The sequence below is a fragment of the Prionailurus bengalensis genome, chromosome D1 (assembly GCF_016509475.1).
Source record: "Prionailurus bengalensis isolate Pbe53 chromosome D1, Fcat_Pben_1.1_paternal_pri, whole genome shotgun sequence".
Classification (NCBI taxonomy): domain Eukaryota; kingdom Metazoa; phylum Chordata; class Mammalia; order Carnivora; family Felidae; genus Prionailurus; species Prionailurus bengalensis.
In genome coordinates, this window is record NC_057346.1 from 74,529,689 (window position 1) to 74,552,833 (window position 23,145).

Genomic DNA, 23,145 nt, shown 5'->3' on the forward strand with positions numbered 1-23,145 from the left:
ATATGTTCTGCATACCAGCTCACTTCCCAGGACACCTCGCAGAACTCAGGACTGTAAGTGTTGAAATAAAGGCATCTAACACAGGAAAATGATGTTGGGTCACCCAGAGTAAAAGAAAACAATGAATCCACATACAAAAAAATGTTCACTAATGCACTGTAGACAAAAATATGTCTCAAGCAGAAGTATACTATCAAATCCAAGGAGATTCAGAGCACAAATGTAACAAATGAGTTTTTTACTAATAGTAAAGAATTATGTATTACTGTGATAAAAGATAGATACATTAATGGCATCCAAAAAGTATAAGTGTGTATCTTCAGATAAATGAGAAAAATGACCAACAGCACAAAATAAAGTTAGCAAGTAAAATATAATTTCAAGGTATGCCCATGTGCAAATTGACATAAAATCACTACGGAGCCAAGACATTAAGTATAGGTGGCAAAAGATCCCAACACAACACAGAAAACAACAGGGGCCAAGTAAGTAGCATTGACAAAGTATGCCTAAGGAACTTGGAGAAACCATTTCAAGCTGGAATTCTCCTGGCAGGCTTGATGGAAGAAGCAACATTCAAGGTGAACTTCTAGATAGGAAAAGAAAATGGGAGAATGAGGAAGAATATTCTAGGAGTAGGGAGAGGGGACAAGTGATGATAGAAACCAAAAGGCACAAGGTGGATGGGTCAGGTAGAGAGAGAGTGAGGGTCACGAGGAAGAGGGACTGGAAAGCGGGTCAGAACTGCAGGCTGGGGCCACCACAGGGAAATGCCAGGCTCAGGGTCTACATCTCACCTTCCAGATCAGGGATTCCCAAACTGGCTGGTTTGTACTCACCTATTAGTAAAATATTTTTTAACATACTATGTAATTATATGTATGTATGTATAGGTATACGTGTGTATATGTGTGTATATATATATTATATATGTGTATATTACATGTATATATACATGTATATTATATGTATATTACATGTATATATGTGTATTACATATATATACACACACACATATACACATGTACACACATTACACATATATTCATCTATTTATTAAAATATATACTTGTATTACCTATATACATAAATTATAAATATGCCCTTATTTAAAAATGTACAGTGTAAAATATACTCACAAAGTAGAAAATGTTAAAGAACGAGATAAAAACACATAAAAGGAGTCATGATTTGTTCTTCCCATACCCTGGCAATTAGTCTCACATGCTCACTTTAGAGACTGCTGCTAACTAGACCATGGGGAGACTGCACACTGGGAACAGGGGTGACATCTGGTCAAAGGAGTGTCTGGGGCTGGCGCATGAGGCAAAGGTGGAGGCACCAGTAATAAGAACATTCATGCCAACACTTGCATCGCATCCACTGTGTGCTATGTACTGGTCTAAGCATTCTCTATACGGTACTCTGCTTATCACTCTTCCCAGCCCTAGTTGATGGACAAGAAACTAGGCGCTTGCCCACAGGCACAGCAGTAGTAAGTGAAAGGGGAAAGAAGAAAGAAAGCCACTACAATTACACAAGCCTAAGATGGATCAGGACTGAACCAAGGGTTGAAGTCACAGGGGGGAAAACAAGATGGGAATTTGCAAGGCGTGCCATCCTATCAGATGTCAGAGAAAGGGAACAGGAGGAGATGAACACCACTCTGAGATTTCAGGATTTCAGATTTCAAGATTGGTGGGAAGGTGGTGGTACATTAAAAGAAATAGACAAAAGGGCTAAAATGCCAGATCTGGGGTCACATCGATGGGAATCATGAAATATTATTTCATTACTAAAATGAGTTAACTCTTCTGGGGCCTTCTGCAAACAAATAGTCAAATATAAATAAAGAGGAAGTAAGTGAGGAAAAAGAGAACTCTCTGCAAAGCCCTGCCAGGGGCAGAGGAAGTCAGAGGAGACTCAGGAGGCTGGGGAGGTGGGGAATATTCAAGGAGGTAGCTTCCTTTAGCATCCATAGGAGGGCTGTCGGGAATGGTGGTAAAGGCAGGTGAGAAGCCACTCCAGCAACATCTAAGCTCTTCAGCTAAGGGGAATTTCTACCCCATTCCAGGGAAAGGGGTCCTAAAGGTGAGAGGAAGATGGATTACTGTAAATTAAGGAACCTTCACCCTTTCTTAAAAGAATGTCCCAAAAGGGAAGAGTGTCATTGAAGGCATCAAAGGGAGTTAGCAAACAGAGGTAGATGTTATAAAAAGAACACCCCTGGGTCAAGGCAGAGAAAAGGCCACACAGCTCCTCATATATATAGCATATTCCATATGCATATTCCCATAGCATATCCCAGGTGCTAAAGCCTCCTAGAGCACACACATGTAAGAAGTGAGCCATCCTCCGGTCAGGAACTTGTTACATTTGTAATTCATCTGCTGACGAACACCAGTTACTCTCAGGTTATTAATTCTAAGGCCTTAACGTAGAAGAACCTGATTTCTATAACTCATCCCTTGTTCCGCCACATGGACAGAGATTTTATAAAAAGGCACTAATAGGGCAGCTTTGCTGTCAGCACAGAGCCGGCTTTGAATACTCTGTCCCCGCTTCTCTTTGCCCCTCCCCCTCTCAAAAATAAATAAACATTAGGGGAAAAAAAGGCACTAATAACCAAGAATTGGTCAAGCACAGAACTGGAGTCTCCCAGCCTAATCTTCCCATGGAAGGAGAAGAGTGCAGAGGGAGAGAGCTCAGAGCACAGGTGCTGGAAGCAGAAACGCCAGGCCATGAATGTGCATGAACATGCCATGCTGCTCCTCCACAGGCCGCCACACTGCTTCCTTCGGTCCCTGGCTGTCTCCACTACCCAGCCCCCTTCACCTAGTTAACTCCTACTGCCTCTTCAACTCTCCTGAGCCCTCAGCTCAGGTCAGGTTCCTCTATGCAACAACCTTGGAGAACCACGTTCCTCATCTTGAGGCACTGATCTCAGTTTATAAATGTACACTCATTAGGAACACTTTTGATTAATGTTTGTCTCCCCTTCAGACAGTCAACTCTATGACTTCAGGGACTGCCTGTGTTTGCACATCCCTGCACCCTAGAATAATGCTCAGCACAAAGCGGGTGCTCAACGAGTATCTGTGGCCTGAATAAACAAATGAACAAATGAAATTAATTACTGAATTTTATCATTCACTGGTTCCATAATCTTGAGCAAATTACTCAACATTTATAAAATGGGAATAACATCTACTTGTAGGGTTGTTGTAAGCATATTTTTGCAAAAAGTATGTGACATTTCATAGTAAATGTTAGCCACCAGTACTCTCATTCTCCTGGCTGAACTCTATAGCCTTATGAAGGATTTCCAGTGTCCACCCACAGTGTCTACCAATTTGTCACATCTTCTCAGTCAACTCCCACCTACCAATGTCTTGGGGTCAATGTCTCTACAGACAACCAAAGAAGGAGAAGAGCACTGAATGCTCTGTCTTAAAATTTTGGATTTTGAAAAGATTCAAGCATGGCGTCTGGCACATCAGAGGCCTCTGAAGTATCATGCAATACCAACAGATTAAAGCTAGGGAAAAAGAAAGAAAAAAAAAAAAAGCAGTGGGGAAGGGAGAAGAAACTTTAACCTAAGACTCAGAAGACCTGGATCCTCTTCCTGGCTTCTCGTCTATGCTGTGTGACCTTAAACAGGCCCCTTCTCCTCCAGGGGCCTATGCTTCCCATACATAAAATAAGAGGACTGGGATAAATGGCTTTGGAGCCATTTCCTGATCTAACTTCAACAAGGATGTCTAAAAATCTTCACTATCAAAATGAGTGCTGTACAATCCAATTTTATTAGTATCTTTGTAATATTTAGTCTGACCAGTGTCCTGAAAGAAAGCACCAGTCGGATAGTTATCAATTCAAATAAAGATTGGGATCGACTGTATATCCTGTTATCTCTTAGTGAAATTTCCTTAGTCTCCAAAGTTGTATCATGAACAATACCACCATGGAAAAGGTTTGAAATTTTTGAGAAGTCAGTGCAGGAATAAAATTTCCCCCATACGCTGTCCAACTGAAAAGGGGAGAAGAAGCCTACAAAGAGAATGACAAAAGGTAAGGGACTGGGGAGAATTTTACTGAGACCTGACTCTGGGTAAAACTCTACTTTAGGGACAAGAACCACATGATCCTCTGAATAGATGCAGAGAAAGCATTTGACAAAATACAGCATCCTTTCTTGATAAAAACCCTCAAGAAAGTAAGGATAGAAGGAGCATACCTCGAGATCATAAAAGCCATATATGAACGACCCAACACTAATATCATCCTCAATGGGGGAAAACTGAGAGCTTTCCCCCTAAGGTCAGGAACAAGACAGGGATGTCCACTCTCACCACTGTTATTCAACACAGTATTGGAAGTCTTAGCCTCTGCAATCAGACCACACAAAGAAATAAAAGGCATCCAAATCGGCCACGAGGAGGTCACACATGCTGAACTACAGGTAATGGTGTTTACCACCAAAATACTTGGGTTAAATACAACAGTTGACACCTTTGAGAAAGAGCTGCAGGCTTCCAGCTATGGAATGAATAAGTCATTGGGATACAAGGTACAGCCTACAGAATATAGTTAATCCTGTAATAAAGTGTTGCATGCTTTCGCATTATAGCTACACTTGTATAGGTATCTGGAAAGCATAATGTATACACACGGAATCACTACGATATATGCCTGAAAATAATACAACATTGTGAGTCTACTGCATTTCAAGTAAAAAATGATAATATTTTTAATTTCTCCTTCACCATTAAAAAATTATTTCTAATTTAGAAAAAAAACCACTCTGCTTTAGGCACTGCCATTGTTCTCTAACTTAATCAACCCTGAATGATGGGTGTGAGCCCCATCTTACAGTAAAGAAACATCACAGGATTTTAATGACTTGCTCAAGATCACACAACTAGTATGCTGCAAATCTATCATGATGATGATGATAATAACAGCTAATATTCTGAGGGCACTCTACATGGGTTGTCCCATTCAGTCCACAGAATCCCCTCATGGGTAGGCATTATTATAATCCTCAAATTATAGGCGAGGAAATTAAAGCACAGGAGAGGTTAAGTCTCAGGCTCAGGGTCCCGCAGCTGTCAGTGGCAGAGTGCAGATGGAATCCGGCAGCCTGGCACCAGAACCGGTGCCCTCACTCACTACCCTGCAGAGGATATACTGCTTTTTGCTGGGTCACAGTGCCTCTTCAAAAGTGAACATTCCCAAGGACTTCTGGAGGTTGTTCAGGGTTACAGGGATGCAAAGAGCCTAGCTGCTGAGTGACTGCACGAGCTTCATCCTTGGCCTACATGGCAGAGATCAGAATCCTACAACATGCCAGGCATTCCACACAGCTGCTCCATTTTCATCACTGACTCTATTAGCTGTCAAATCAGGAGCACTGGTAATAGAGGTCAAGACAGACTGCACCCTGAGGCGGCCCTAGGCCAGCCACAGGACTATCTATACCATGCAGGGCTGGGGCTTCCCAGACAAAAGGGAGGAATGCTTTCTTCTCCCAAATTGGGTTCTAGTTTATTTAAGTGGCTCCTTGGCCTTCCACACAATCCTTTTCCGTAAACACCTATGTTCTCTCAATGCTGGATGGCTGCCCCTTTGTCAAGGGCATACTTTGCTTCTTCCCTCCCAGGCTTTCGGGTCATGCTGGGCTCCAGTCCGCAAGGCTGGTCAGCCCATAACGCTGGTGGGTTTTACTTGTTCCACCTACAGAACTCCTTCTCACCCTTCAGGTCCTGGCTCAAATGCCACGGCCAAAGTCTCCCATCATCCCCTTGTTCTGACGCCCCTTGCTTTGGGAGCCACTGGCCTGATGCTTGTACCGTTGCACCAACAATTATTCTATGCCTCCAAATGTAAGATTATTTGATGAGATGCCTTGTGTGGCCCTCTAAATTAGTCAAGGTTCTCCAGAGAAACAGAACCAATAGGAGAGAGAGAGAGAGAGAGAGAGAGAGAGATTTACAAGGAATTGGCTCACATGATTTTATGGAGGCTGGCAAGTCCAAAATCTGCAAAGCCAATATCTCAGTTCAAAGGTTGCCCAGCAGGAAGAGCTGGCGCCCCAGTTAGAAGGCCGACAAGCAGGAGAATTCCCTCTTACTTGGGGAAGGATCTGCCTTTTGTTCTATTCAGGCCTTCAGTTGATTAGATGAGGCCCACTCACATTAGGGAGGGCAATCTTTACTCAGTCTATAATATAAATGTTAATCTCACCCAAAAACACCTTCACAGAAATACTCCAAATATTTACCAAATAACTGGGTACCTCATCTCCCAGTCAAGTTGACACATAAAATTAACCATCATACCCACTAAAGAGTGAAGAGCAATGATCCTTTCACATTTTCTCTGTACTCCTCACAGCACCTAGCACAGGACCTGACCCAGAGCAGGGGCTCAATGTTCACTGACAGAAGAGTACTAGGCATTGCTCTTACCACAGACTTTTGTATGCAACCAAGGACATCAGAGACCATCCCATTTGATTTCCCAAAGAGAAGACAAAACTGAAGAAAATAACTTTTCCAAGTCACACTAACTACTTGGAGGCAGAACCAGGTATTCACAATATTCAACACATCATTATTGCCCACTATTTATATGCCAGGTGCTGTCCCAGGTGCTAGGGGCCACAGCCATGAACAAAACAGAACTCTTCTGTCCTTCCTTCAAGGAATATTAAAGCAGGAGGAAGACAGGCAAATGACCAAAAACCACACAAAACATATGCCCCAGCAAATGACTCTAAGTGCTATAGAGAATATAAAGTAGAGAAAAGGAACAGGCAGAGCTGGGGAGGGTGGCAGAGGCCCAGGACCAGCACCTAGCTCCCGATTCCCCATCTGGTGCTTTTCCTCTGTTGCACACCACCTTGCTTAAATGAAGAATCTTAAGTTTAAGAGAACTCAGCCAACCCATGTAGGAGCAATGAAACTTGCTCTAACTACCTCTCAGGACTGTGATGAAAAGTAAGGGAGACAATAGACATGAAAGTATTTTGTAAACTCTAGCAGAGGTGTTAGTAATACTACAACCATCACTTTTTCTCTAAAGCCAGATTGTGAAGGACCATCAAGAGAGGCTGGTCTGTGAGTCCCAGCTCTCAGAGGGTTGCTCTGGCTGAATGAGTGGGTCCCCTGCTCCTCTAAGGGTCCAGGCACACACCAGGCCGCTGGTCATACCCAGCGCTTGCTTGGTGCCCGGAGAGAACTCTCTGGTGGAGGCTGGGGGCTCTGCAGATGTTTCCCAGCTCATGTCACATTCAAACTCCAGAGCTTCTTCGCACACTTTTAGACTCTTATTAATAACATTTTAAAATGCAGATTGCTGCCTAATCTTAGCTGCGTAATTAAAAAAAAATAATCTTGCTACTCTCCCTCCCAGCAAGGAAGGAAACTATACCCCAGGGCTTCTGCAGCTAAGAATCACACCCTGCAGAAGAGCTAGTAGGAGGCTCCAGTGGGGATGGGGGCAGGGGAATGGGGCGGGGGGGGGGGGGGGGGGGGGGGGGAGGGGGAGCCAGGAAGCAAGTCTAATCTCTTGACTTTCGAGAAAACGAGAATGAGGCTGAAGGAGAGGAATGATTTGCCCCAGGACACACAATGTGTTTTGGCAGAGCCAAAACTAGAATCCCTCTGCTTCCCTGCTTCCCTCTGTACTGCCTTGTGGGGAGAAGGAAGGAGGAAGACCTAAGTTTTTCAACAGTGAGAATCATACCTCTGTCCTTCTGCAGTTAGCGCTATTCATCTGGAGAAGTAGTTACAGGTTTCAGATGTTCAAGATGATCAAGGGAACAAGGCTCAAAATTCTTTACATTCATTACAGACTCACTCATAGAAGGAAGGGACCTCAGAGCACTCTAGCCTGTCTGCTTCTGCTGGGGAAAAGTGAGGCCCGGAAAAATGAGGCCCAGGAAGAAAAGTGACTTACTTGCCCGAGGGTAAATAGTGAGTTAGAAGCGAAACAAGTCTAGAACCCAGACTACCCTGACTTCTACTACATCCTGTCCACAGCTTCTGAGAAAGGCACCAGTAACGTCTCACAGCCCCCACTGCTACCTGCATCAACTAAGGCTTTCTGGGATCCTTGGCAGAAAAGAAGAGAGACGGGTGAAGCTCACGCAGTCCCTCACTGCCTTTTTCCCTGGAACGACTTTCTGGAAGGCCCAAGGGCTGGGTGAAAGAAAGACACACGTTCCCCACCCCATCTCCTCAGGGTCCTCCTCTCCCTACCTAGAGCTGCTGCCCTAGCCCTGGCCTCCACCTTCAGTCACCGTCCATTACAAAAGGTCATCAGCAGCTTCCATCTCTATGAAGTTACAAAAAGAGAAGGGAAAAAAGGCCAGGTGCTGCACCCAGCTGTTGGCGAGGCCGCATTTTCTGCTGCCGATGATGACTCACAATGCCCAAGCTGCAGGCTGGAGCTGGGAATGAGACCTGAGAGGCTGGTTTGCCGAGGAAAAGGAAAGACGCAGTTCCCAAGCACAGTGGCCTGCAGAGAAGAACACTTAAGTCCTTCAGTGAAATCCCAGCACCTGGCTGTGGGAACACAGCTCCCCCTGCAGACCACCCTGAGGCCCTGCAGGAACAGGCCCAGAGACAAACCGTAAACTGGGACGTGAATCCTGCAAAGCTCACCATGGTATTAAAACTGTCATGTAGAGGGGCGCCTGGGTGGCTCAGTCGGTTGAGCGTCCGACTTCAGCTCAGGTCACGATCTCGCGGTCCGTGGGTTCGAGCCCCACGTCGGGATCTGGGTTGATGATGGCCCAGAGCCTGGAGCCTGCTTCCGATTCTGTGTCTCCCTCTCTCTCTCTGACCCTCCCCCATTCATGCTCTGTCTCTCTCTGTCTCAAAAATAAATAAACGTTAAGAAAATTTAAAAAAAAACTGTCATGTAGATAGCTAGGGCTCCACCTCTGAAACCCCAAAAAATCCCACAACCCCCCAGAAACACTACTTGCCCTCCAAAGAGAAACTGGCTTTTGGTTACTGAGGGGTGCAGATTAAGATCTTCAAACAGGGGAGACAAAGGTTGCCCCAAAGCTTTCAGTGGGCAAATAATTCACCAGGGGCAGGAGCAAAGAGGGGAGGGAGCCTGTCCTGGGATGCCAGTGTGTGCTCAACCAGTGAGAATGTCTTGGGACATGACTTTGGCTGGTGCCTCTCAAATTTCCTCCAAGTGCACCCGCAGGGAACTCTCCCGGGCTCTTCGTGACAGGTGAGCATAAAAGACCTGTAGGGATCCTAACAGAGCTGCACTCACAAATAGGGGAGCACTCTCCCAATGCCATGTCTGAGGGCCCTTCAAGGGCAAGAACTGAGCAGCAGGACAAGGTAAGGAGTGACCCGTGGAAGTGACGCCCACTCCACACACAATGGCTCGGGGACTTGCCACTCACATCAAACAGTGTCAGTAATGAGCATCGCCAGAGGAGGCCACTGAGGAGAACCCATTATGATCCAGCAGCCACCAGAAAAGGCAAGATAATCACAAGACCTGGAGGCCTGGTAATTTCAATGGAAGGGGTTGGGAGAGGCATGAGATCAAAGACTACTGTCAAGGCTGATGTGCGTGACAAACACTGCATTTATATTCAAGTTGCTCATCTGCAGGTGCGTGGCCTCGGAATGTGTGAAGGTCCACCAGGCCAGATCCACGGTGGGACAGCCTGTCCTTCCCTTCCACATCTGCTCATCACCCTCCCACTCTGCTTCTGCTCCCATCTGTCCTTCAGGCACCAGAAGAAACACTCTTTACCAGTGCCCCACCTGCCAAGAAACTCTAAGTCTCCAGTGCGACCTTCTGTGAAAACCTGACATGGTTGAAGTCTCCCTCCAGTGTCACTCACCTCCGTCACACCAGAGACAGTAAGTAACCAAAGCTACAGTGCCTTCCTTGGAGAGGCTGACTTTTCCATGGCCAGAGACTGGGAAAGGCATCTGCTGCACAGGATTTTTCATTTCATAGGATCAGCTCCAACCAAATCAGCAAAGCACTGTTACTATGGACCATCTGCCAGGACCCGGAAACAGCCTGGTTACATAAAGGGGCTGGTGTAATGAAATTTATTAAGCTGGATTCTTCCTCTATAAAGGCAATGAAGCACTTGAAGTCTCTCTTAAGAGGGGCGATGTGGGGCAGTGAAGAGGCCCTGGGCACAGGTCCCACTGGGTTCCAACCCTGGCTCTGCATCCATTAGCTTTAGAACCATTTCCCTGGGGCTTGTTTTCCCACATTTCTAATAAGGAGAAGATGGTCCCCTGCAGCATTAAAATTCCACGACTTATTATTGTTTTCACCAACATGGCAAAAAAGTCTGACTTTGATGTTAATTTTGTACAACAGGGTTAATTTGCTTTAGAAAAAAAAAAAAGAGGCGTCCTGCCTATTTGTGGGCTTAAAAGGGAGAAGTGCTGAGTGGAGCCACTGACTCTGGGGCTGCCTGGAGGAAAGCGCACAGATGAGAAGCCAAAGGTTGGAACTTTCTATCTGCCCAGGCAGGAAGGACACAAGCAAATCTCCGGCAATTTCACTGGGAAGTGGTACTACTCTGACTCCCTGCCTGTGCACACAGCGCTTTCCAGCTCACAAAGTGCATTCACATCCAAGATCTTATCTGGTCTTCACAACACCCTCGAGTTGACAAGGTAATGTTGTCCGACCCCCACTGCACACTGAGCACTTTAAGGCTAAGTAACGAGGTAGGGTGAGCCCACATCTCTTAACCTCTCTTCAGTTTTCTCCCATGTAAAATGAAGCGAGCCTTACTCAGCAAGCTTTGTGTAAGGATTAAATAGATGATTCTGTAAAGCCCTGGCAGAATGCCCGACACACAGTGTGTCTCTGGTAAATGTGAACAGCCCTTCCCCACACACCCCCATCTCCTCAGGGAGATTAGGATAAGCCCCAAAACTGCTCATTTTTAGACCTTTAAAAAATGCTTATTGAAGGCAAAAGGACAGCTTCCTAAGTGGCCTTCCATGTGGCCCGAGACAGCTCCCCAGAAGGTAGACCAATGAGCCAGCTAATGCCAGTCCCTACCAATCTCGTGCATTCCAAGAGTCACCTCGTTCATGGGGGATGGGGCCCCCACTCCGACAATCCAAAGTGCCTAGAAATCAGCCACAGAGATGAGACCTGAAGAGGAAAGCAAGCATGAGGCTGCGACAGAGGAGCCTGCAAGAGCCACCCGGAGGCAGGGCCTTTCCTTCATCGCTCCCACTTGTCACCACCCCCACCCCCACCCCCACAGAAACCTCAGCTTCTCCCTCCACTGCTCACAGATGAAGCCTGAATAAGGACCCATGCCTATTATACCTGAACGCTTCCAGTCCCTTCTACCTGGCCCCAAGCTAAGCAAACGATGCCCAGGGGCGCCTCCCACTTCTATACCTTCGTTTCCAGTATTCCTTCTGCCTGGAACGCCTTCTCCTCACCTCTGCCTACTCAACAAATATTTGTTGAATAATAGGGTGCAGAAATGAAGGAAGGAATGTGTGAATGAAAGAATGACATAATATATCTCTGTGAGGCAGAAGAATTAGAAATTCTGAATCTCATTTAACAGATGAGGAAATTCAGGACCAGAGAAGTTAAATGATTTGCCTAAGATTACACAGCCAAAAAGCAGCCAAATAGAACTTGTGCCTGGATCCTCAGGCTCTTTTGGCCACATTAGGCTTCCTCCTAAAGTAAAAAGTCACTCTCAGATTAGGAAAAAGCTGACCCAAGATTCCTCAAAATGGGCCACTTTCCTCTTGGCACGCATCTAAGAGCACTTTACGGCACTGGCTGTCACTATGATTATTGACAGCTCCCATGAGACAGGCAAGGTCCCCTGAGAAAGGGCAAACACAGTGCCATCTGTCAAGAACCTAAAAATGATGGTGAAATTACAGGCCAGTCACTTAAAGCATGCTCACTTTTAGAAAGCTCCTGGAACAAATCAATCCCCACCAGGAAAGAGGAGAAGGATTCCTTGAATGGAAACTGAATCCTCTGCCTGGGACCTTTGAGCCCTTCCCAGAACCATCTGGTGAGCTCGCAGCATGACTGGTGTCCCCATCCACTGTGGACAGAAAGGGAAACCAAGGACCCAAGGCAAGGCCTTGGAGACACACAGGGTCAAAGCTGGCCCTGAGACCGTAGGGCACCAGACATCACTGTCAGCCTCAGGATGCTGAGGCTTGCTGCCCTGGGGTCCTCCAAGAAGGCAGGAAGAGGGCAGGGCCCCAGGCTGGTCTCCCAAGCACAGCCACTGAAATGGCACAGCTTCCCCATCCAAAACTGCAGCTGTCCCATGCAATTCACACTCGCTGAGCCTCTCCTCTATGCCAGGCGAGACCCAGAGGTGAATAAAACAGAACAAGTCCCTCACCCAGGAGGGTCACGTTTGCTGAGAAGACACTGACAACAAGTAAATAAAGATACCATGGTTTCAGGCAGTGAAAACTGCTACAGTGCAAAATAAGGCAGGGCAGGGAGAAGAGTGTGCTGAGAAGATGGTGGTGGCTACTTCTGATGGGGAGGGGACAGGGTGGGCCACTATGTGACGATGGGCAGAAAGTGCCCAAGTGCGGCAGTAGCTTCATGGGGACCAGAGATGAGCACTCTTGGCAGAGGAACTGCTGGAGCACAGGCACAGAGACTCGGCCTCCCCTCAGCCTCCACCCGAACCTGCCAGGACTGCCTGCCCTTCACTGCTTCTAAGGCCTCCTCCCCAGCAGCCCACCACCATGACTCCCCGACTCCCAAGATGAGAGAACAACATTTGCTCCTCCCTGCCTTGAAGCTTGAGTCACCTGCCACATTTCCAGCACACTTTGAAAGGCGGCAGCACGATGCAATGAAATGAATCGGACTTTTGACACCACACAGAGCTTGGCTGAAGTGTCCGTTTTACTTAACTATCTATGTTACTTTGGACAAGCCACTCAGCCTCCCTGAGCCTCAATTTCCTCACCTGCAAGGCAAGGGAAGTGAAGCCTACCTCGCAGAGTTATGAGGAGTATGTACGCAGCAGCACCTGGCAGAGCACCTAGCACATGGTAAGTGCTTGGCAAAGATTGGTCTCCTGCCCTACCTGACCCCCTGGGAAATTAAAACAATTTTTTTGTTCAACCAATCGTGTCAACTCGTGTCTTACTGCACCTACCTATCTGTTGGGTGTGGAGGCTGTGAGATGACCCTTGAGGAAGATCTCATCACGGCACAGCCTATGGAAGGGCCCTGGCCCAGAGAACTGGGCCAACAGGCAGGAGAAGACAACAGACACGACCCTTACTGCACGTGCAAGGATGAAAATCACCAGGACCAGACACTCAAAGAAACCAAGATCAAGGCGGACACTTCACTGTGTCCTCTTCCCTTCCCACCTCTGGCTCACTGGCCCAGGGCCCAGGCCCTTGTCTCCTGGCTCTCCTGGGGGGCAGCCAGCTAGAGGCCAAACCAATCTCAGTTCTTCTCACAAGCGAGGAGACAATCAGGTATTAACTCACAGCAAGACCTTAGGTAACCTCTTCTCTCTTTGGGCCTGAGCTTTCTCATCCATAAAAAGAGGGCCTGGGTGACCTCTAGGTCAGATCTGACCTTGCTAATTCTGACTCTGGATGCTGGCCCTACTCACCTCATCCCAAGGCTGTCTGCCTGCCCACTGCTGCCATCTGGTGGCCCTGTAGGCCCAGCTGCACTTGGCTTTGGCCAGGCTGCCCGGCATGCCCCTTATTCGAATGATCCTGCTTCAAAGGGTGGATCTTGCTTCTGCTTCAGCTGGACACACTCTATACTTCTATGGACCACAGATCAATGGGTATTCATTGCCAAACATAAAAACCAAAAATAACACCAGAACTTCATCTCTCTAGCAGAGATGACACCACTGTAGCTGAGAACCTAACCTCCCTGCCCAGAGAGAGGAAGGAACTGCCCAAGGTTGCACAGATCAGCCATAATTCCACTCAACCACAATGCTTAGGGCTGATGGGCACCCTGGAAACCAAAAATAAAGCCAGCCCAGGGCCAAGGAAACAAAGCCTTTCAAAGTTGGGAAACAAACTGTCAGGATTCCTTGCAAACCTCAAGAAATGGTAAGACCAGGCATGGGAACATGTGAGCACTGCTTGAAATGATGCACTGGAAATAACAAACTGGAGGTACCCGGGGCATCTATCTCCTAACCTTGGAGGGCATCATTCATGCAGACACCTGCAGGCCTTCCATAAGCCAGCCTCCAAGTCACCACCGCAGCACAGATCCCAATCGAGGCAGAAACCAGAAAACAAGGAAGACACACTGGGGCAGCACCACGTGTTTGCACGTGCTTCTCCCACCAGACATGAACTCCTTGGGGTAGAGTTATAGCTTTTCTTCTCTATATCCAGGCCTCTCGACACCTGGCCAGAGCAGCTTGGTAAAGTATATACAGGCAGATCTCTCAGGTTCCTGCACAATCGTCGGAACTGTCTACGTTTTTTGGACTCATGTGACCACACTCTTGGCTCTTGTCTGCAGCCTTCTCCTAAACGCTATAGTGCAGACCCTGAAAAAAACATACTGTGTGACTTTAAATAGGTCACTTGCCTTTTCTTGCCTCTATCATATCATAACTGCAACATAATAGGGGTTCTACCAGATGATCTTCAGAGTCCTTTTAATACTAAAATTCTAGAATTTGAAACCAAATCAGGGCAAATCAAGGCAATTCTCCTGAAGAGCAGATAGCACAGTGGGAAAGAGGAATCAAACAATGCTTCCCTCTAGTGGTGTAATGCTGTCACTACACCCTCTCAGCTCCAAGCCCTATCAACAAAGTATATTCAATCCCCACCTCGACTTTGAACAGGAAAAAATCAGCTCGCACTCAGTGCAGAGGAGCAGTAAAGAAAGCAAGGCCACCAGGAACCAATGAGGCCCTGAGCCAATCCAGGACAGTGGAGAAACCCCCATCTTTCAGAACAAGCATAGCTTGAAGCTCAAAGGACCTTTTGTGACCTCCAACTTCCCTCTTCAGATGAGGAAACCAAGGCTCAGGGATGTTCAGAAGGGACTTGTCCGAGGTCACAAAGCTGACTCATGACTAAGCCAAAAATAGATCTCTGCGTTCCTGCCTCCTTCTATAGTCTCTTGCCTCACCTCCATGCCTCCCAAGTGAAGCCCATGGAAGTGACTTGTCAAGGACATACACCCAGGAAAGGGCGGTAAAGGGGCTAGTTCCCTGCAGAGACAGGCAAGAAATTTTATTCAATTAATCTTAACATTCAATCAGACTTAACCAGACTGCAAACTATTTAGCATAAAAATATAAATGAAAATAAAAGCCTCACATAATCTCACCATCAGAGAGAAAATTCTCGTTGTTTCCTTCTAGTCTTTCCTATGCAAACATTCTTTACAAAAAAAAATAGAAGTTATAATGAGGTAACTTATTGTAAACTACTCTTCACTTACTATATAATGAGTATATTCTTCTGTCATTAAATACCCTTCTAAAGCATTCTATTTAACAGCTATCTATTCTAACTATGTTGTATCATCATTTATTTTAACTGATCCCCCTACAATCCCTCTTTGTGTCCACACATTTGTTGTCATTATAAATCAGGCTGCAATGAATGGCATTATACTTAATCTTCCAACAGCTCCATAATTATTTCTTTAGGCCAGTTTTATTTGAATATAGGATAGAATTTCAGAGCCATAATGGTCCTTAGAGATCACTACATCCACAACTTCCTATTGCCCAGATAGGAAGAAAGGGACCAGGGGGTTTGTGTCTTGCCAGAGGACAAAAAGAAAGCAACAGAACCAAGTCCCAAACTCTCCACCCATTAAAATGTGACTTTCCCTAAGGATTTCGCACCCTTCTCTGACCACCCTCCCCCACACTGACCTCTCCTTCCCTCGAAACCCTAGAGCTTTCAGTGTCTTGGCCACTCTTCTGACTCTTTGCCACATTCTTTTTTATTCTTCTACTAAGTATTTCATTTGTTCATCCAACCACAAGCTTCCTGAAGTATTTTATATTCCAGATTTTATATTCCCCTGTATTCTATAGCATAGTGCTAAACTTTTTTTTTTTTTCAGTTTATTTATTTACCTTGAGAAAGAGAGAAAAAACTCAGGAGGGGCAGAGAAAGAGAGAATCCCAAGCAGGCTCCACACTGCCAGCACAGAGCCCAATGGAGGGCTCGAACCCACAAACTTCAAGTTCATGACCTGAGCCAAATTCCAGTCAGACCGACTGAGCCACCCAGGCACCCCTGTAGCACAGTGCTATACACATATAAGTAAGCATTCCACAAATAACTGCTGAAGGATCAAGGATAACTAAGAATTTCCTTCCTTATTGTTTAGAAGAATCAAAAATTGGAGAAAGATGCTAATGAGTAAGAGCATTCTGAGATACATACTTGGAATCAGAATAGCAGGCTTAGGGACCAGATTCAAGTTTTAGCTCTGCCAGTCTAGTAGACCAAGGAAAGGCAGCTAACCAATTAGGGACTTGTCTGTGACACAAGGATAACACCCATGTTGCCACTTCACATGAGAAAATGGATACAAAAGCGCTATATAATGATAAAAGTGGTCCGTAAGAACTATGACTGGGCACCTGGGTGGCTCAGTCATTAAGCATGTGACTTCAGCTCAGGTCATGATCCCACAGTTCATGAGTTCGAGCCCCGCTTTGGGTGAGTTTGAGTCCCACTTCAGGTGAGTTTGAGTCCCACTTCCAGTGAGCACGAGCCCCGCTTCAGGTAAAACGTGAACCCCAGAGAAGCCCCACTTCTCGCTCTCTCTGCCCCTTGTGGGATTCTCTCTCTCTCTGTGTCCCTCACTCACTTGTGCCCTCTCTCTCTCAAAAAAAAAAAAAAAAAAAAAAAAAAAAAAAAAAAAAAAAGAACTATGATTGTATTATCATAAGCAGAAATGCAGCTGCTTCTCTGAATCCTAGAATGGCCTCCTGACCCTTGCTCCTGGGCACCATCTCCTAGTTTCTGCTCCACACACAAATCTGTTAAGGGAATCTACGGCTACACATTTCAGGTAAGAATCAGTTCTCTTGAAACAACTTCATGTACAGAAGGAACTGCTATTCCTGGTTCACGTCCCTGGGTTGATTAGTAAAGCCATCCACATCTCCTCATCATCTCTGGAAAGAATATGACAAGGTGGAAAGAGCACCGGACCGAGAGCTTTGGGATCTGAGTTCTGCCCTACCTCCTTCACGCCCTTCCCCTCATCAGTCCTCAGTTTCCCCATCTCTAAGCTGAAGGAGTTGGGCCTGATGAGCTCTAATTTCCCATCCATTCCTGACATTCTAAGGATTCTAGGGTAAAAACTAATGACTTTAATGAGAAGCAAAAACTATTCATTTCAAAATAGTCCTTTGGGCTCGGTTTGACTTTCAACCATTGTGTTTTCAGAGTTCTAAAGCATAAACATCATGAATTCCAAAGCATCTGCTTTAAATAGAGCCCATGAGGTCAGAATCTCCTGAGCTCGGTTGAGGTTTCACGATACATGGTCCCAAAGAAGATGGAGTAATATACACTGTCACCCTACTCTAGAAAGGATCTTGGCCCCAAAACAGAAAAATCAGCATTAGATATATTTATAAACTCAAAAAAAAAAAAAATAGTGTGAATCAATTGCTGGGCTTGGATTTCACTAATGCTTAGACATCAAATAGAATAAAATATTTCTTGGCCAGTGACACTTGAAGAAAGGAGAGTGGCTAAGAGTTGGTCCGTTCTGTGTGCCATGCAGTTCTCCACTTTAAAGAAACAAAAGAATAAAACATATCTCAATTAAAAGGATATAACCAAGAACCAGGAGCACTGTGATGGGAGGGGGGAAAATTCACTGAAAAGTAGAATCAGGTTGCCAGCTTAAATGCTGCCATAAAGTCACCTGCTCTCTTCTTTCAGTTTTCCCATCGGCAAGGTAAGATGTCTTCTTCCATCTCGGATTCTCTAAAACCTCCAACTCTCTAGGACTTTCTTTGGTGACATTGAAGAAAGTGAAGAATGTCAACAATCGTATGTGGGCTCACTTTTTCAGTCTATAGCCTTTGTGAGACCACAGGCTACTTTGGGATACTGCGTGGCTCAGGGAAAGCTTCCAGTATGAGGGAAGCAACCAGATTCCAGACACTCTGACCAATCCCACATTAAGGTCTGAATCTTGTGTAAATCATTCCCCTTGAGATTCTAATAAATCACCAGCAATCAGCACTTAGCATTTGTAAGCATTGATCTTTCCGCACTCTCCAGGAGAGTCCTGAATCAACCTGTTACCTGTCCAGAGACATCCACATCAGTCCCACAGAGACTTCTGCCGGAAGGAGAAGATATGGGGCATGTGACCTCCAGAGAGCTCCAGAGCTTTCAAGAGCAGAGGAAACTAATGTGTACTGAACCGACACATGAGCCCAGTCCCCACGGATACTGGAAGATTTAAGACAACATCTCATTTAATCCTCACACAAGGTCAGCAATATTTCCCCATTTCCTGATGAGAAAATAAGCTCATTTTTTCATCTGCCCAACATTACTGAGTACCAAACTCATATGTGCCAATTACTTTGCCAAGCACTGGGGATATAATGCTGAGCGAAACCAATTGTAGTTCCTGCCCTTATAGAGCTCACGGTCTAAGGGGAGGAGGAATCTACAAAAAACAGCACACAGGAGAGGTTGTAGTGCTATGAGACAGATAAAAGGAAAAAGTGATTAGTCAGGGAGAGCAAGGGAAGGCCTCCCTAGGGAGGAAATGACCAAGCTGAGATCTGAGAAGAAAAGGATATAACTAAGTCAAAATGAAGAAGGGGCATAGGAATAAGTGTGCCAAATAGAGGGAACATGAGGTACAAAGGCACTATGGTGGGAAATACATGATGCATTCAAGATAGCAGGGAAAGGCCACAGTGGAGACTGGTTGGCTAGCCAGAGCTGGCATGGTATGACACAGGGCTAGCGAGGCAGGCAGAGGGCAGACCACATGGGGCCTCGCGGGACCACTAAGGAGTGTGTTTTCATCATAAGAACATTGGGAAGCCACTGGAACGTGAAACGATGGGTTTGTAAAGACCTTCCAACCGAGGTGTAGAGAACAGATTGGGGGGAAGGGAGTGAGTGTAGGAGGATGAAGATGTCAGAGGCCACTGCAGGATCCAGGCAAGAGGTTTCAGGGGCCTGACCTACGGTGGTGGCCACAAAGGTGGAGAGAGGCGGGGCTGCCCACCACCACGCACTCACGAAGGGGGCAAAGCTGAGACTCAGAAACCTAGGCCCGTCTGACTTCAAAGTCCACATTGCTTTCTACCTTGCCATTTATTCATTCATTCAGCAATTTAGCTACTAACCATCTACTATGTGCCAGGCCTATGCCAGGTGCTGGGGACACAGCCACAAGCAAAACAGACACGGCTCTCTCAGGGTGGACAGTCCAGGCATTACAAGAACACAGATGGGTATGTATGATTACAAATTGGGATGAGTAGCATGAAGGAACAATAGTGTGATCAGAGATTTTCACAGAAAAACTACCTGGGCGGCCACAAAGATAGATCTTCCTAACTCTTCCTAACGAAACAGCCACTTGCCAGCTATGTGTAAGTGAAAGACTTTAGGAACCTTTCCCTCTCAGAGCTGGGCACTGAGCATCGCCTCTCTGGACAGCGCATAAGCCCTCAGGGAAAGCTGGTATGTCTCAAGCCCTGCACAGACTCTGTTGACAAGGAAGTCTTTCTAAAAGTCTTGCTTATTCCTTAATATACTCATATATCCCAGCTTCAGGCACCCCTCACTTAGTTAGGTGTGTACAGAAGTTTACAATTACTAGGGATCTTTCACACAGATTCATTCACTTGAACCTCACAGCAGCCCCATGTAGAATGCAGGCAGGTTTTAACACACTGCGTGAGAGATGAGGAAATAGAGGCCTAGAAAGGTGAAGGTCGCCAAGCTAGGAAGGCACCCAGATCTGCCACCCAAATCTTACTAGAAGCACCTCGGGCCGGGAAATCATGACTCTCGGATGAGACAGCTGCAGGTCACTGGGCCTGGATAAAGACACCCAGGAGTCCCACGAAGTTCCTGAGAACAATGATCAGGGATATTAAGCAGCTTAGGAAAGGTTTCTAGAATGCAGCTCCTCCAGCCTGAGACACAGGTATCCTTGCCAACTTTCCCAGATTAGAACAGGTTCTCTTGGACTCTTTCCAAGTGCCTCTGACTAACAGAGAAAAGTATTTTTCCATCGCAAACACTGCAGGCAGGCACCAGTCTTCTGAAGGGGGAGGGCAGAGACTGCATCCCAGATTCCCATACAGACAAGCTCTAAAGTTATCCTGATAGCATGTGAACTGCCCTAGCTAAGCACCTACCACCAGGGATGTGTGTGAGTCCTGGGCACCATATCTCAATCTTGGCGAGAATAACATTCAGGGCCAGGTATTTCTTTGTTGTGGGGTGTTGCCCTTGCATTGCAGGATGTTCAGCAGCATCCGTGACCTCTACCAAATAGATGCCAGCAGCACCCCTCAGTTGTGACAACCAACTATGTTTCCAGATATTGCAAACATTCCCTGGGGCACAAAATCGCCTATGGTTGAGAATCATTGGTCTAGGGACCATGGAGATAGGGAAAAGCAGAATCCGCTTCTCTGTCTGTCATCCTAACCCACTCCATCCCATCCCATCTCACTGGACAGATATATGGCCAGTGTGCATAGATCCTTCTTTTAATCAGGATCACACAACCAATGCCTTCCAGAATTAGACCGAGAGCAGCCCTGTGCTGATGTGGCCTGCCAGCAGGTCCCAAGAGCAATTCACCACTGGAGCTTGTACAACTACAGTCAAGTAACTCCTTGTTCCACTAATGAGCTGCTTCTGACCCTGTGAGCAAATCTTGTTCCCGTTAATATGAGCAGCTGAGTCTGATTAAACCAGGAGCCCTGGGTGTTTCTTCTCAATGACACTGGGCCAGAGCAAAAGCTTCTACTGCCACTAGAAGGAGTGCAAAATTGGTGAATCAAAAAGCAGGAGACTCCCATTTACCCAAATTCAATACAAGAGCCAGGACACTCAGACAGACCAGCTTACGACCATTCTTGGACTAAGGGGAAAGTGACAGAGTATACACACAAGAGATCTGAATTAACAAGCTAATTAAACAGCTGAAACATTACCAAAAAATCTTGCTGTCAAGTGGAGGTGGAGATGTGAAGCTGAGCTCCAGAGCAGCTGGGGTGACTCAAACAGTGTTAGGGCCCTGGGTTCCAACCTCCCACCGGGAGGGCTGGGCTTTAGCCCAGAAGTGGAAATCAGTATCAGTTACAATGCTTCAAAGTTAGCACCCAAGAAGCAGCATCTTTGTGTCTTTCATTGGTCAGCTACATAACTGGTTAAGGGGTTTACTGACAAACTCAACCGAACTCACTGCCATTTGGTAGTAAGTGTATTTCATTGCACCGTAGTTCTTTGAAGACTGACTAACCATGAAACAGCCACCTGTTAACACCCAATTACTCACACTACTGCTACCTTCTATGGCACTCCTGCGCACTGTCTTAGCTCCACTGTTAGGTTATCTCCTACCGTAATGTACCGAAGCTGGATAACAGGTCTCTCTCCCTTAATGGACAAGGGGCTCCTTGAGGGCAGGATTTAGATATACTACAAGGTATGGTACATAAACAGATCCTCACCATCATATGATGGATGGACGGATGGAGGGTAAAGTCTTCCATGTCTATATTCTTAGACTTAGGCCTGTCTACACATTTTACGGAGGGTACAGCCCAGTTCTTTTCTCCTCTGTTTCTCCCACACTCACCACATTGCTCAATAGGTTCCCAATAAACAATAACTGATTTGGTTGGAGTCATGAATGCAAAGAGAACGAGTGATACCAAGGAAAGAGAGATCAGAAATCCTAGCTGTCCACCCTGACTCATATGCATTTGAATATTTACTCTCTTTCAACTAGAAAGTGAAGATACAGAAGTGAACAAGACTAATAATGGTGCCGCCCCTCACAGAGCTCAGTGTCTGGGGTAATAGACAAATATTAACAATTATACAAATAAACAACTACTATGCTTTAAGAAAACTTTGTGTAGGGACACCTGGGTGGCTCAGTCCATTAAGCGTCCGACTTTGGCTCAGGTCATGACCTCACGCTTCATGAGTTCAAGCCCTGTGTCAGGCTCTGTGTTGACAGCTCGGAGCCTGGAGCCTACTTCAGACTCTGCCTCCCTCTCTGTCTGTCCCTCCCCGGCTCACACTGTCTCTCTCTCACACACACACAAAAATAAATGAACATTTAAAAAAATTAAAAAAAAAAAAAAAAGAAGAAAGAAAGAAGACTTTGTGTAGACAGTCCCAATCTTCAAGCAGTCTAAACCTCTTTGAGAAAAGTCATGATTTTTCCCCTTTAGAGCAGCCTCTGAAGTGGTCAGTACAGAAAGTTTATTTTATGCCTTTGTTACACAGGCCTCTGTTCCAAAATGGTCATAAAATTTTTTAAAAGACCAATTAAAAGCATCATCGATATGAACACTCACAAGCGTATGTGTGTTCACATGTGTATTATGTGGGACTTCCCAAGGATAACTGAAGCTCACCTGAGCACCTACAAACACCAGAAAGCACTGCAGTAACTGACAGTCACTAGGTAGGTATTTGGGAGCCTAGAGATCTGCGTGTAGCTAACAAGCAGGCCAAAGGCAGGCAAAGGGACTCCTGAGAACCCCTGAAGTTCAAGAGACTTTGACATGATAATAGATCTTGAGAATCACAAACTGCCTGTCTGAGAAACCCTACCAAAATCAGCAGGAGCTGTGGGAAGGCAGGGAAGAAGAGAGGCCACAAAACAACAACCCCAGAGAACAAAATCAGCCATGTGGAGACCACAAAAGGAGAACTGCCCCACAGAGAAGACAAGAAAGAAATGGAGACTCAAGAGAAGATAAAGATACCAACAGCTGGATGGCATGGCACCATAAGGGAACAGCTGATGTCCAAACCAAAGGTTTGTTAGGGTTAATGGAAATTTAAATCAAAATATCATGCCAGCCATAATTCAAAATAATGCTCCTGCCTCAAT

At 46.0% G+C, this 23,145-nt stretch overlaps 1 protein-coding gene across 1 annotated transcript in view; it reads right to left on the reverse strand.

Annotated features, from left to right (window-relative positions):
* The window catches only part of SERGEF (secretion regulating guanine nucleotide exchange factor), a 235,566-nt gene that overhangs the window by 187,584 nt on the left and 24,837 nt on the right, over positions 1–23,145 (reverse strand).